We start from the raw sequence: 13,105 nt of genomic DNA on the forward strand, positions 1-13,105 counted from the left end.
AACCTACAGGAGGAAGGCCACAAGAGGGCCGACTCCAAAAAGCCGGCCAGAAGGGGGCCGACTCCAAGAAGCCGGCCACGAGAAAGCCGACTCCAAGAAGCCGGCCCCCCAGCAGGCGGCCAAGACCACACCCTCAAACTCTGCACCCACATAATGGCGATGAGATGGGACATGGCTATAGTGAGGCATGTCACCCCCAAATCCCGGAGCGCGCATGGCCATAGTGCGCCATACGGGGCGACCACCACCCGTCCGGCGCGACACTGTTGCCATGTTGACCATGATGTCACCCACGACAGGTTGTCAGTACGGCCCGCAGGCGGCGGGCTCCTCCAGTCAAAGAGATACCCGAAGGCGGCCATGCCTCCTCCGGTCGGCCTGAGATATGGCCAGCACCCCATAGCCGGCTTGCTCCCTCCCTCGAAGGAGGCGCCTCATTAAGGAGACAAGATGAGGTAAGGCTACAGTGATCACCGCCAAAGCGGCAGCACTGTAGCCACGCTTACCTCAAAAAAGACCTCATCATCAGGAGTGAGGCAACAGTAACCAACCCCCGACAAGGCCCCCAGCGGTGGGACCAGCTTGTCGACCAAGAAGCCGGCAGCCGACGGGACCCACCAGCCGGTGGGCCCCTGCGGCCGGCGGAGAAGCCAGCAAGCGTAGACACTGACGGCCAGGGCCCGTGCCCAGCCAGATTACCATTGTACCCCCGGGCCCGGGGGGTAGGCCTATATAAATCCCCCAGGGCACCCATGCAAAGGGTTGATCTCTTAGAGTTTTAGACACCACATCGAGGGAAGAGGAGAGCTAGCCTTGCCCTTCTTCTTCCTCTCGCCAAACAGCTCAAGGAGCCCCGTGTAGCTACTTGTTGACCTAGTGATCATGCGGAGACCCCGCAGAGCAGCAGTAGGGGTGTTATCTCCACGGAGAGCCCCGAAGCTGGGTAAGATTCGCCGGCGTGCATGTCTTTGCCTCATCCCATTTCCAGGCACCGACGACGTCTTATTGGCTCCCACAATGATAATCCACCCGTTGGCATATGTCGCACCTACCACCCGACAGGTGGATCGATCCACGATGGAGACTTGGTGCTATTTGTGGAGGCTACTCGAGGTCGGAGCTGACGCCAGGACGGCTCAATGCAACTATGGCCATGGTGTTGATGGTGGAGGCGACTCAATCCTCTTAGCGAGGGCCGCTCGATGAACGGCAATGGGAGGCAACTAGGCGGGTCACCCGGAGGCGAACGGCAGTTTGCATGGGCGCATCCGTGACGGCGGTTCAGGGTGACGTCCTACGGAGTGGAACCATAGCAGAGGCCAGCAGAAGGCGGCTTGCAACAAACCATCAGGCGAAGGTGAAGCTGGCGGGTCAGCGGTTGCCTGCAAAGGAGCCTGATGGTGGCAAGGTTGGGCCGGCCCGGCCACAGCCGAAGACAACGCGTCTTGGGGCCGTTTTTCCTTTTTAGGCTGATGCAGAGCAGCTGGGTCACCTAAGGTAAACGGCGCACTCCGGCTCGGTTAGGTCGCGGCTGTTCGCGAATGGCGACTCAGAGGCGGGCAACTCGCTGGTGGCCGGTGATGTGCGCTAGTAGCTTGAGGTGCGGCGTATCGATGAGGCCGTAGAGGGCTGGCTCAACAAGGACGGATTTCAGCGGTTTGAGGAAGCACGAGTCACAACTGCGGCGGGCAGCCCACTGACGGTGCCGGCTCAAGGTAAGATCATCGCATGACTAGGCGGAGTCCGGGAGAGGGCGTGGTCAGCCATGGAAGTGGCGACTCGATGCCAGCCGGTGCGGCAATTCACCGCAAAGGTGATATGGCGGCTCATAGACAGCCGGTTTGGCCCGAACCAGCGGTGACTCGGGGGTGAGTTGCTCGGAGGCGACGACGGTGATTTAGCACGAGTTGCGCGGACGAGGCGCGCAGTGGTGTGAGCTAGTAGAGGGCGCAGGCGAGGTGAGCTCACGGTAAGGCGGAAACAAGGTCAACCCCGGCGGCATCGGCGACTCAGGTGAACAACGGTTCAGTGGCGATCCGTCAACAAGGCGGAGGTGAGGGCGGTTTGATGAAAGTAGGCCCGCAGCTATACGACGGGTGAACCGGCATTGGAGTCCAACAGCCAACGCTCATTGGCGCGTGGGCAGCCAGCGTAGGCGACGTGGCTCCGCACCCGCGGTGGATCCAGGCAGCTCATGGCGCCTCTGTAGTCGTAACTCGGCAGGGCAACAGAAGAGGTAAAACGGCGCGGCGGAACCAGCAAGCGTAGCCGGTGGTGGGCCACATCTACGACAACTCGGCGGTGGCGGTTTGAAGCAGAGGCAGCATGAGGGCGGGTTGCTTGGCCTGTTGGTGATCTGAAACTGTAGGGTGCCGTAGCGGTTCAGGCTCGGCGGTTTAGCACGCCACGGGCCCGTACAGTGAGATAGAGTATGGTGAATCAGCAGCCAGAAGAACCATGGCGGATACCGGCGACTCTCGACGACAGGGCAATTCATAGAGGGCGCCCACGATGGCTCTGCAATGCGGGAGCAGCGGCAGGTGACAGGCGGCACCGGTTTACAGCGACGGGGCAGGGGCGCTGGCAGTTCGACCATGGAGACGGGCGAGACGACTCGGGGTCGCGAGCCCGGGCGGTTTAGAAGCGGCACGGCGGCTCAGCGCGAGGCCGCGGCAGAGGTGTCGGGGGGATGAACCCCGGGCAGGAAACGGAACTCGGATCTATTTGAAAAACAGCGGGGCCTGCATTGCCTCGCAAACCGGCGTCTGCCAGGCCTGGTCGCTCGACCCGGCAAGGCGCGCAACCTGGCCAAGACCCTCGACTCGGCAAGGAACGTCAACCCGGCCGCAGCGGCTGGCGTAGGGCAACTCGACCCGGCGCAGCCTTGGCTTTCCCAGCAAGCCAACCCACCCGTGGTGTCCACGGCAACCCAGCCACGGGTCAGCTCCCGTCCCATCCAGGCCGTACGATGGGACGAGACCTCAGTCACTGATGACCAAGACTACAGTGCCCCCGCTCATGCCCGTGGTCAGCCAGAGAGTGGCAACAGTGCCCCTTACCTACCCGCTGACCAGGGCTGGCATGGCAACAGTGCTCCCGCCGTTATCGCTGACGACAGCAAGCGGAGGCCTAATGGAGAACACTGTGCGTGACTCGACCCGGCCACGCCATGACGATCGAGAAGACGGCGCACAGTCCCCCTAGGCACACGGGGCCCGCACCTAGGGGAACCCAGCGAACCACAAGCCCCCAAGCGGGACCCAGTCCGGCACCCCGGACACTAACTATACGGACCCACCGACTTGGCATATTACCGTTGCAACCCTGGGTGGGTTGGCCTATAAAACCCCCAGGAGTCCGCGCCAACGGGGGACAATGAAAAGAGGAGACACAGAGGACAGAGGATATTCAATAGAGACATAGCGACACCAAGGAGAAGGAGCAGCCGGAGCCTTGTCCAGTCTCATTCCTCCTCCAAACAGCTCCAGGAAGCACGCTTTGGACGGGGCCCTTCTCCTACTCCGACGAGTCCGTCGCTCTGGCGGACGACATCATCGGCGCGCTCACCGCTTCCTTTACCGTGATGCACATCTCCGACGTGCTCACGGCCGACGAGTACCCCAGCGGGGTGCTCAGCTACTCCGACTCCCCGCTTTCTCTCAGTGGCGGATTCACTGCCGGGGCGATGGACGCCCACGTAGAGGTCTTCGTCACCGGCGATGGCGCCTATTCCTCGTCGAGCAACACAAGGAGAGCCGCCGAAGCCGCGGCCTCTGCGGCTCGGATGGAGACGACCGACCCGCTGCGCGCCGTGATGCAGAGCCTCTGCATCCCCATCGGCACCGATGTCGACGCCACCAACGTTGCTGAAGCCCGAACCCAGCTCGAGGACAGGCGCCAGCAAATGCTGGACCTTTCCGAAATGCTGGCCGCCACCAGACGCCTCCTGGAAGCTGCTCAGATGGAGCACGACGCCGCCCATGGATTCACGCCCACCGCGGCCGAGCCAAGCCGGGCCGCTGATACTCACGCCCGGGGAGGAGCGATCGGCCGGGCCTTCGGCGCCAGCCGGACCGTCTATGGGACCCCAGTCAAGAACATGCGCACTGCGGAGGCAGCCGCGGTCGGCCTCGACCAACTCGCGGGCGAGGACCTCAAGGAACACATTGGGCGGATGCGCGAGCTTCTCCACGCCGCCAACACCCAGCAGGACGGCCTCAACCAGCTCGCCAAGCCGGCGGGGTCCGGCTCCGCCCGCCTTGGCGGACCCAGCGAACTCCTGCACACGGCCTCTTCGCCGCCCGGCGAGGCACACTCCGGCCTGGGCCGAACCCAGCGCAGCCCGGCCGGCACCGCCACCGACGCTCTGGGCAACGAGCCCGCCCCAGAGACCCAGCGCAGAGACGGCCAGCCTGGCCGGCATCCGGCTCCAGCCGACCCGGCCCCTCGGGGCCTGGCCGCCAGTCGACTCGGTCTGCGCGCCATCGACGACGCCGACGTGCACCACCGCCTCGATCAGCTCGCTCGCTCCATCTAGGTGGAGGAGAGCGGCGCTATCGGGCCAGCGTGTTTCGGCCCATGCATCTGGGAGGAGCCCTTCCCCAAGGGATTCGCGCTCCCCCGCGACACCCCCAAGTACAATGGGACAGTGAAGCCAGAAGACTGGCTCACCGACTACACCACGGCCATTGGCATCACCGGTGCCAATCATCGTCTCGCCGTGCGTTACGCACCTCTCATGCTCCAAGGATCGGCTCGCACATGGTTGAACAGCATGCCGGCGGGCAGCATCAATGCATGGTTCGATTTCGAGGAAGCGTTTGTCCGCAACTTCATGGGGACGTACAAGCGACCCGGTCGCCCCAGTCAGCTCTTCATGTGCGTGCAAGGGCCGACGGAGACTGGCCGCGAGTACCTCGCATGCTGGACCGAGCCTCGGAACAGCTGCGAGGGCATTCATGAAGTCCAGGTGATCCAGTACTTCGTCAGCGGGTGCCGAGATGATGCCCTCCTCAAGCACAAGCTTCTACGCTCCGAGCCGGCCACCATGGACGCGCTCATGGTGACGGCGAACAAGTACGCCAACGCCGACTCCGCCATGAAGATCCAGGTGGCGTTGGACGAGGCAGGCAAGGTGAAGCCGGTCCCTCCAAGAGGCCAGCCGGCGAAGGCAGCCGGCAGTAGCACCACCAGAACAACAAGCGCAAGGCCGAGCAACCGGCGCAATGTCACGATAACCGGCTCGTCACGGCCGCCGAGCCTGCGGCGGACCCGACAACGAAGCGCCGGCAGACCGGCAAGATGGCGTGGCAACCCGCCATGAGCTTTGAAGAGATGATCGACGCTCGATGCAAGCACCACATTGGTGCAAAACCCTCCATGCACACACTTCAACAGTGCACCATCACCAAGTGCCTCATGGGAGGCGACGTCCTGCCTCCTCCGGCTCTGGCTCCGGCTCGGGCGCGGGACAACCGCCTCCGCCTCCACCGCTGCCCCCACCGGCGGCGCGATGTGGAACGATGCCTACCTGGACCAGAACGTGGCCTACGTCGTCTTCACCAGCCTCGGCGACGACAGGCGCAGCTTGCGCCTCCTCCGGCAGGAGGTGAACACCGTCGTCCCGGCCAAGATGGATTTCATGCATTGGTCGGAGCGCCTGATCACCCGGACCCGGGAGGATCACCCGGCAGTCATGCCGAGTCTGGGTGGGTACGCCCTCGTCCTCAACCCCACGATCGTCGCGCGGTGCACCTGCAAGTTCTCCCGAGTCCTCATCGATGGCGAAAGCAGCATCAACATCCTCTACCGTGACACGATGACCAAGCTCGGCCTCAAGGCCAAAGACCTGGAGCCAACCCGGACCGTCTTCCACGGCATTGTACCCGGCCTCTCCTATTTGCCCATTGGCCGGGTCCATCTCAACGTCCTGTTTGGCAACAGCAGCCACTTCCGATGCGAACCAATCTGGTTCGAAGTGGTGGACCTGTCCAGCGCATACCACGCGCTTCTGGGCCGGCCCACGCTCGCCAAGTTCATGGCGGTTCCCCACTACGCGTACCTGAAGATGAAGATGCCGGGTCCCAAGGGCCTCATTACTGTCACCGGTGACTACCGCAAGTCCCTGGAGTGCGCCCGAGATGGCGCCAAGCTGGCCGAGTCGCTGGTCATTGCCGAGGAGCGGCGCCAGCTCAACCGGATCGTCGCCCTGGCCGGCAAGGCCTCCAACGCGTCGATCCCGACCCTGGACCCGGCCGATGAGGCCGCCTTCAAACCTCCAAGGAAACCAAGAAAGTGAAGCTAAACCTGGAAGACCCCAGCTACAGCAAGTACGTTGTCGTAGGCGCCCGCCTCGACAGAAAATAGGAAGGTGAGCTCATCGACTTCCTCCGTGAGAATCGGGATCTTCGCATGGACCCCCAAAGACATGCCGGGTATCCCGAGGAAGTACGCCGAGCACAAACTCCACGTCCGCAAGGACGCCAAGCCTGTCCGTCAACCCCTCCGTCGAATTTCCGAAGAGAAGAGAAGAACCATTGGTGAAGAGGTCGCCAAGCTCTTGGCGGCCGGCTTCATAATGGAAGTGTTTCACCCCGAGTAGCTGGCCAATCCAGTCCTCGTCCTGAAGAAGAACAAGACCTGGCGCATGTGTATCGACTACTCCAGCCTCAACAAGGCCTGTCCCAAGGATCCGTTCGCCCTCCCGCGGATCGACCAAGTCATCGACTCGATCGCCAGGTGCGAGCTGCTGTCTTTCCTGGACGCCTACTCCAGCTATCACCAGATCAAGCTGGACCCGGCCGATGCCCTAAAGACGTCCTTCATCACGCCCTTTGGAACGTACTACTACATCACCATGTCGTTCGGGTTGAAGAACGCCGGTGCCACCTTCCAATGCTGCATGCATAAGTGCCTGCTACCGCAACTCGGTAAGAACATCCACGTGTACGTGGACGATATCGTGGTGAAGACCAAGCATCACCTCACGCTCCTCGACGATCTGAAGGAAACATTCGCCAACCTCCACGAATACAAGGTCAAGCTCAACCTGGAAAAGTGCGTCTTCGGCGTCCCAGCCGGAAAGCTGCTCGGTTTCATCGTCTCGGAAGGCGTCATCGAGGAAAACCCGAAGAAGATCAAGGCCATCGACCGCATGCGCAAGCCAACCCGGCTACGCGATGTCCAGAAGTTCACAGGCTGCCTGTCCTCGGTCCGCCGGTTTCTAAGCCGGCTGGGCGAGAAGGCACTGCCCCTGTACCAGCTAATGAAGAAAACAAGCCCGTTCGAGTGGAACGGCAAGGCGGACGAAGCTTTCCAAGACCTCAAGCGCATGCTCTCCACCGCACCCGTCCTGGCCGCGCCAACCGACAAGGAGCCGCTGCTGCTCTACATAGCCACGACTTCGCAGGCGGTCAGCACGGTGCTGGTGGTCGAGCGACCGGAGAAGGGCAAGTTCCGGGCCGTCCAGAGTCCTACCTGAGCGAAGTGCTCTCCACCTCCAAGCAGAACTACCCGCACTACCAGAAGATGTGTTACGGCATGTACCTCACCGCCAAGAAGCTGAAGCAGTACTTCCAAGAACACGTCGTCTCCGTCGTCAGCACGGCGCCTATCAGAGAAATCATCGGGTGCCGGGACGCCTCCAGCCGGGTCGCCAAGTGGGCGATCCAGCTAGCCGGCCACACCATCCTCTACGAGCCCCACACCACGATCAAGTCTCAAGCCCTAGCTAACTTCCTCGTCGACTGGACTAAGACCCAGTACCTGCCGCCGCCTCCCGACTCGATGCATTGGCGCATGGACTTCGACGGGTCCAACATGCGACTCGGCTTAGGGGCCGGTGTCGTACTGTCATCCCTGAAGGGCGACCGACTCCGCTACGCACTCCAGATCCATTTCACCGCCTCCAACAACGTTGCTGAATACGAAGCCCTTATGCACGGCCTCCGGGTTGCCAAGGAACTCGGCATCTGGCGCATCCTGTGCTATGGCGACTCGGACTTGGTGGTGCAGCAGTGCTCCGGCGAGTGGGACGCCCACGACTCCAACATGGCAAGCTATCGCTTCCTCATCCAGAAGCTGTCCGGATCCTTCGATCGCCGTGAGTTCCTCCATGTCCCGCGCGCGGAGAACGAGGCAGCCGACACGCTCGCCAAGATTGCCTCGTCACGTCAAGCCATCCCGTCTGGCGTGTCCCTCGAGCACCTGTGCAAGCCATCCGTCAAGCCGTCGCCAGACTCCGAGTCCATCCATGTCCCAGAAGACCCGGCCGCGCCACAAGCCAGCCCGGGGACTGCCGAACCCGGCCCGGGGACTGCTGAACCCTGCCCAGGGGCTGCTCGACCCAGCCCGGGGACTGCTCAGCTCAACACGGCCACCATCACCCCGGACCCGGCCGTCGCCGCCACCAACCCGGGGGCTGCTCAACCCGGCCTAGGAGGCATCGACTCGGAACCCACCCAGGTGGCCGTCTTCACCACCATCATGGCCCCATCTTGGGCCCTGCCAATATCATAATGGCTGTAGAACGGGGTTCTCCCCATGGACGAGACCGAGGCTCGGCAAGTTCAGCGCCGAGCATCTGCCTACACCATTATCAACAACGAGCTCGTCAAATGCAGCTCTACCGGCGTGTTCCAGCGCTGCGTCGAGCAGGACCGCGGCATCGACATCCTCCTCGACATCCACCAGGGCGAGTGCGGGCACCACGCCGCATCTCGGTCCATCATGGCCAAGGCATTCCGCCACGGATTCTACTGGCCAATGGCCCTCGAAGATGCCGAGTCGCTCGTCCTCAAGTGCGAAGGATGCTAGCGGTTTAGCAAACACAACCACCAGCCGGCGTCAGCACTCCACACCATACTGATCGCCTGGCCCGTCGCGTTCTGGGGACTCGACATGGTGGGACCCTTCAAAACCGCTCGAGGCGGCATGACGCACCTGTTGGTGGCATTGGACAAGTTCACCAAATGGATCGAGGCAAGACCAATCAAGAAATTGGACGGGCCAACAACCGTCTGGTTCATCAAGGACATAGCGGTGCGCTACGGTGTGCCGAACAACATCATCACCAACAACGGCACCAACTTCGCCAAGGGCACGCTCGAGCAATACTACTCCGTCTCCGGCATCCGCCTCGACCTGGCCTCCATGGCACATCCGCAGTCCAACGGGCAGGTCAAGCGAGCCAACGGACTCATCCTGTCCGGCATCAAGCCGCGACTCGTCGAGCCACTTATCCGCTCACCCGGCAGTTGGCTCGACGAGTTGCCCGCGGTTCTCTGGAGTCTGCGCACGACACCAAACTGGTCGACCGGGTTCACCCCGTTCTTCCTCGTCTACGGATCAGAAGCCATCATCCCGACCGACGTCGAGTTCGACTCACCGCGCGTCGCGATGTATACTAATTAAGATGCAAGAGAAACACGCGAAGACGGCGTTGACCTGCTCGAAGAGGCGCGCCTTCTGGCACTTAGCCGCTCGGCTATCTACCAGCAAGGCTTGAGGCACTACCACAGCAAGAAGATCAAGCCTCTCGCATTCCGCGAAGGCGACCTCGTCCTCTGACTCGTCCAAGAGCAGGCAGGCCAGCACAAGTTGTCCTCTCCATGGGAAGGACCGTTTATTGTGAGCAGGGCTCTGCGCGACCGCAACGCCTACTACCTCATCGACACATGCAAATCGAAGAAGCGCAAGAGGGACACCGCCGGTGAAGAAACGACCCGGCCGTGGAATGCAGAACTCCTCCGTCCGTTTTACAGTTAGCCGAACGAGTGTATGTATCAACGCCTTTCGTAAGCATATGAAACTGTGGGGTCCCCGAACGAGACTCGGGGGCTGCCTTTTGCCGACCAAATTATTGCGTCCATATTTCACACCACCTCACGACCAAACCCGGCCGCCGGCTCGACAAGCTCGACCCGGGGGCTCGGGGGCTGGCCAGCTTGATCATCACCCCGCCACTTCGCTTAGTGATTCCTGACAAGTTAGGATGCTGTCGGTGTACTAAAGTAGGGGTACCTTAGTATCCCGAACTTGTGCACGGGCAGTAGCAGCGTCCCGCGACAAGGCTTGCCGGGCGTCCGCCAAGATCCTCCGCCATTCCTATTTGTGCCATTCAAGAACAAAGTGTTTAACTGTGAAGACAAGGCCCTGGCAAGAGGAGCTTGCCGGGAAGGCCAGCCAAGAAACTTGCCACGACGCGCCGCGCGTCCCGGCAAGACCCGACGAACGACAAGTTTTCGGGTGCAACGAGACAACGACCGCGGCAAGGCGCTTGCCGCGGTGAAGCCACCACTCCGCGCCCACGCTCCAGCGCATCTGACGACGTGTCGCCCCAAGATCGTTCCTGGTGCACGTGTCGGGCGGCTGTGCAGCCAAGCGGTGCGAGGTGGCAAGAGGAGATGACGAGAAGGCCATCGTGGCGATCGGTGGCGCCCCTAACGGTCGTTTCCTACACTGTTTGGGCGACCGGACGGGCATTAAATGCCCTTGTCCCCTGCCGTCAGAGTTAGGTAGGGGGCACTGTAGATAGCGGTTGTACCAACCCCTCTTTTTACTTTTTTACCCCTCTCTGTGTTGCCACCTGTCGGTGACCCCTTTAGCCTATAAAAAGGAGGCCCATGTGCACGTAGAAGGGATTCGACTCATTCGAAACTACAACACACTCACACTCTCAAGCAAGAACAGAATACAAACACAAAGCAGCAGTAGGAGTTTTATCTCTCCGGAGAGCTCCGAAGCTGGGTAAAATACCTCGCGTGCCTAGCCTCGATCTGCTCTTCGTGCGCCCTCTGCTCCCTGCCGGACCGAGAAGGGGCCCTGCCCCATAGGTGTTCGTTCTCCCACGACATCTATGGCGCGCCAGGTAGGGGGCGTCGAGGTTGTGCGAACCTGATCCGGTCTTCGCGCGCGCTACATCAACATCTTCATCGACATGCCACCGAAGAGGAAGGCTTCGGAGGTGGCCGCTCCGTCCACGTCAATCCCGCTGCTGCCGGAGCAAACGGGCGGTGGGGTAGACGCCGGCGGAGGAACGGGCGTCGATGGGGGGACTCACATTGTCACTAGATCCAAGGACAAGGCCCCGCAAACTTCAGCGTCCGTACATGCGCCGCGTACCTCTCAGGAGGCGCGGGATCGACAACGCCATGGTGCTCCTAGCACCGTGCTCGCGTTGGAACAAGGCCAAGCCGGCGGATCGCGGGACGCTCAAGGCCAACATGCACGTCAACACGTTGGCGCGAGCGTGGCACGGTCGCCTGGACGAGATGTTTCTCCTTCTAACACTGTTAGAAGTTTGAGCATATCCTGCTCCTCGCGTCGTTCGCCCCCACCACCGAAAACCCCGGAAGAAGCGTTGGCTCGAGTCCAACTGCTACTAGACTACCCTCTGGCGCCGGACAAGATCGACGACTGGAGGATCACCATCCAGTGCCTCATCGGCATCGCCAACGGCGACAAGCCCGGCAACCAAGCTCGTCGAAGCCGCGGCAAGACGCCCAGGCGCAAGCTGATGGCGACAAGACTGGTGGGGGTGCCACCACCGTGCACTCCCCACCCCGAAGGCCAAGATCGCCGACTCGCCGGGCCAACCTCGACACCGACTCTACTGCGTCGTCGGACCCGCGAGCTCGCCGCGATCAATGTCAAGTTCTCCAAGAACGACGACAAGAAGACGCTCGTACTCGCATCGAGCGTCAAAGAGAAGCACGACATCAGTTTGACCAGCGCGCTGGGCCCACTGTTGATATGCATGCGCCAGGGGAACTAGGCGACTTGCCGTACGCGGTAGGTTGCCCTGCGTTCACCTGTGAGCTGCGGCAGGTCCAGTGGCCCAGTACCAAGAACTTCAAACCAGACGTACCCAAGAAGTACGATGGCAGGATACATCCGTCGGAGTTCCTCAGCATCTACACCATCGCGGTGCAGGCTGCCGGGGGGCACGACGAGAAGATCCTCGCCAACTACTTCCCGCTGGTGCTCAAGCCCAACGTCAGATCTTGGCTCATGCACTTGCCGGACAACTCCATCTCTTCGTGGGCGGACCTGTGCCATCAGTTTGTCGGCGCCTTCACAGGCAGCCACAAACCCCATGGCCAGGAGAGCGATCTTCATCTGCTCGCCCAGAAAGAAGGAGAACCCCTGCGCAAGTACATTCAAAGATTCAGCCAAGTGCAGCGCAACATCCCACACGTCCACCCTGCCGCGGTTATCAGCGCGTTCCATCAGAACGTGCGTAACCGCAGGATGAGGGAGGAGATGGCGATGTGCAAGATTAGAGATGTCAGCAAGCTATATGCTCTGGCCGACAAGTGTGCACGTGCTGAAGAGGGGAGGAAACTCCCCGGAGAGAATGCAGGAGCAGAAGGATCTGACAGTGAGGACGCCCCTCCGGCAAAGAAGAACCGGAGGCGGAATAACAGAAAGAGGAAGGCTAAGGATGTGCTAGTTGTCGAGCAGTCCGGCAACGGAGGCGGCGCCGAGAAGACCAAAGCTGGTGACTCCGACGAGGCTGTGGTGGCCGCCAACAAGCAGGACGGCTCCGGCAAGCAGTACTGCAAGATCCACCGCACCAAGGGCCATGATCTCCAGGCCTGCAAGAAGGTTGAGCAGGTTGTTGAGCTACAGAAAGCTGAATACGAGCGCCGCGACAAGGAGAAGGCCCAAGAAGGTGGGGGAGGATCCGGCAAGAAACGTCCCGCCCGGGGAGGGCGCCGCGGCAAGGCCAAGCAGCGGCAAGGAGACAGGCCTCCCCGCGGCCGCGACAAGGACGAAGATGAAGATGAAGACGATGAGATGGATGAGGATGAGACCGACGAGCAGGAGTTTCAGAAGGCAACAGAGGTTTTGTGCGTTGACGGCGGTGCTTCTCTGCACACCTCGCACCTCCAACTCAAACAGTGGGTGCGGGAGGTAAACACAGCAGAACCGTCCGTTGAGTCGCGCAAGCCCCTGAAGTGGTCCAGCACGCCCATCATCTTTGATGTTGAGGATCACCCTGACCGCATAACCGCGGTCGGGTGCTTGCCGATGTTGGTTTCGCCAACCATCCGCAACCTCAAGGTCACAAAGATGCTGGTTGACGGCGGGGCCGGCTTGAATC

This window comes from Triticum aestivum, chromosome 7B (assembly GCF_018294505.1).
Source record: "Triticum aestivum cultivar Chinese Spring chromosome 7B, IWGSC CS RefSeq v2.1, whole genome shotgun sequence".
Classification (NCBI taxonomy): domain Eukaryota; kingdom Viridiplantae; phylum Streptophyta; class Magnoliopsida; order Poales; family Poaceae; genus Triticum; species Triticum aestivum.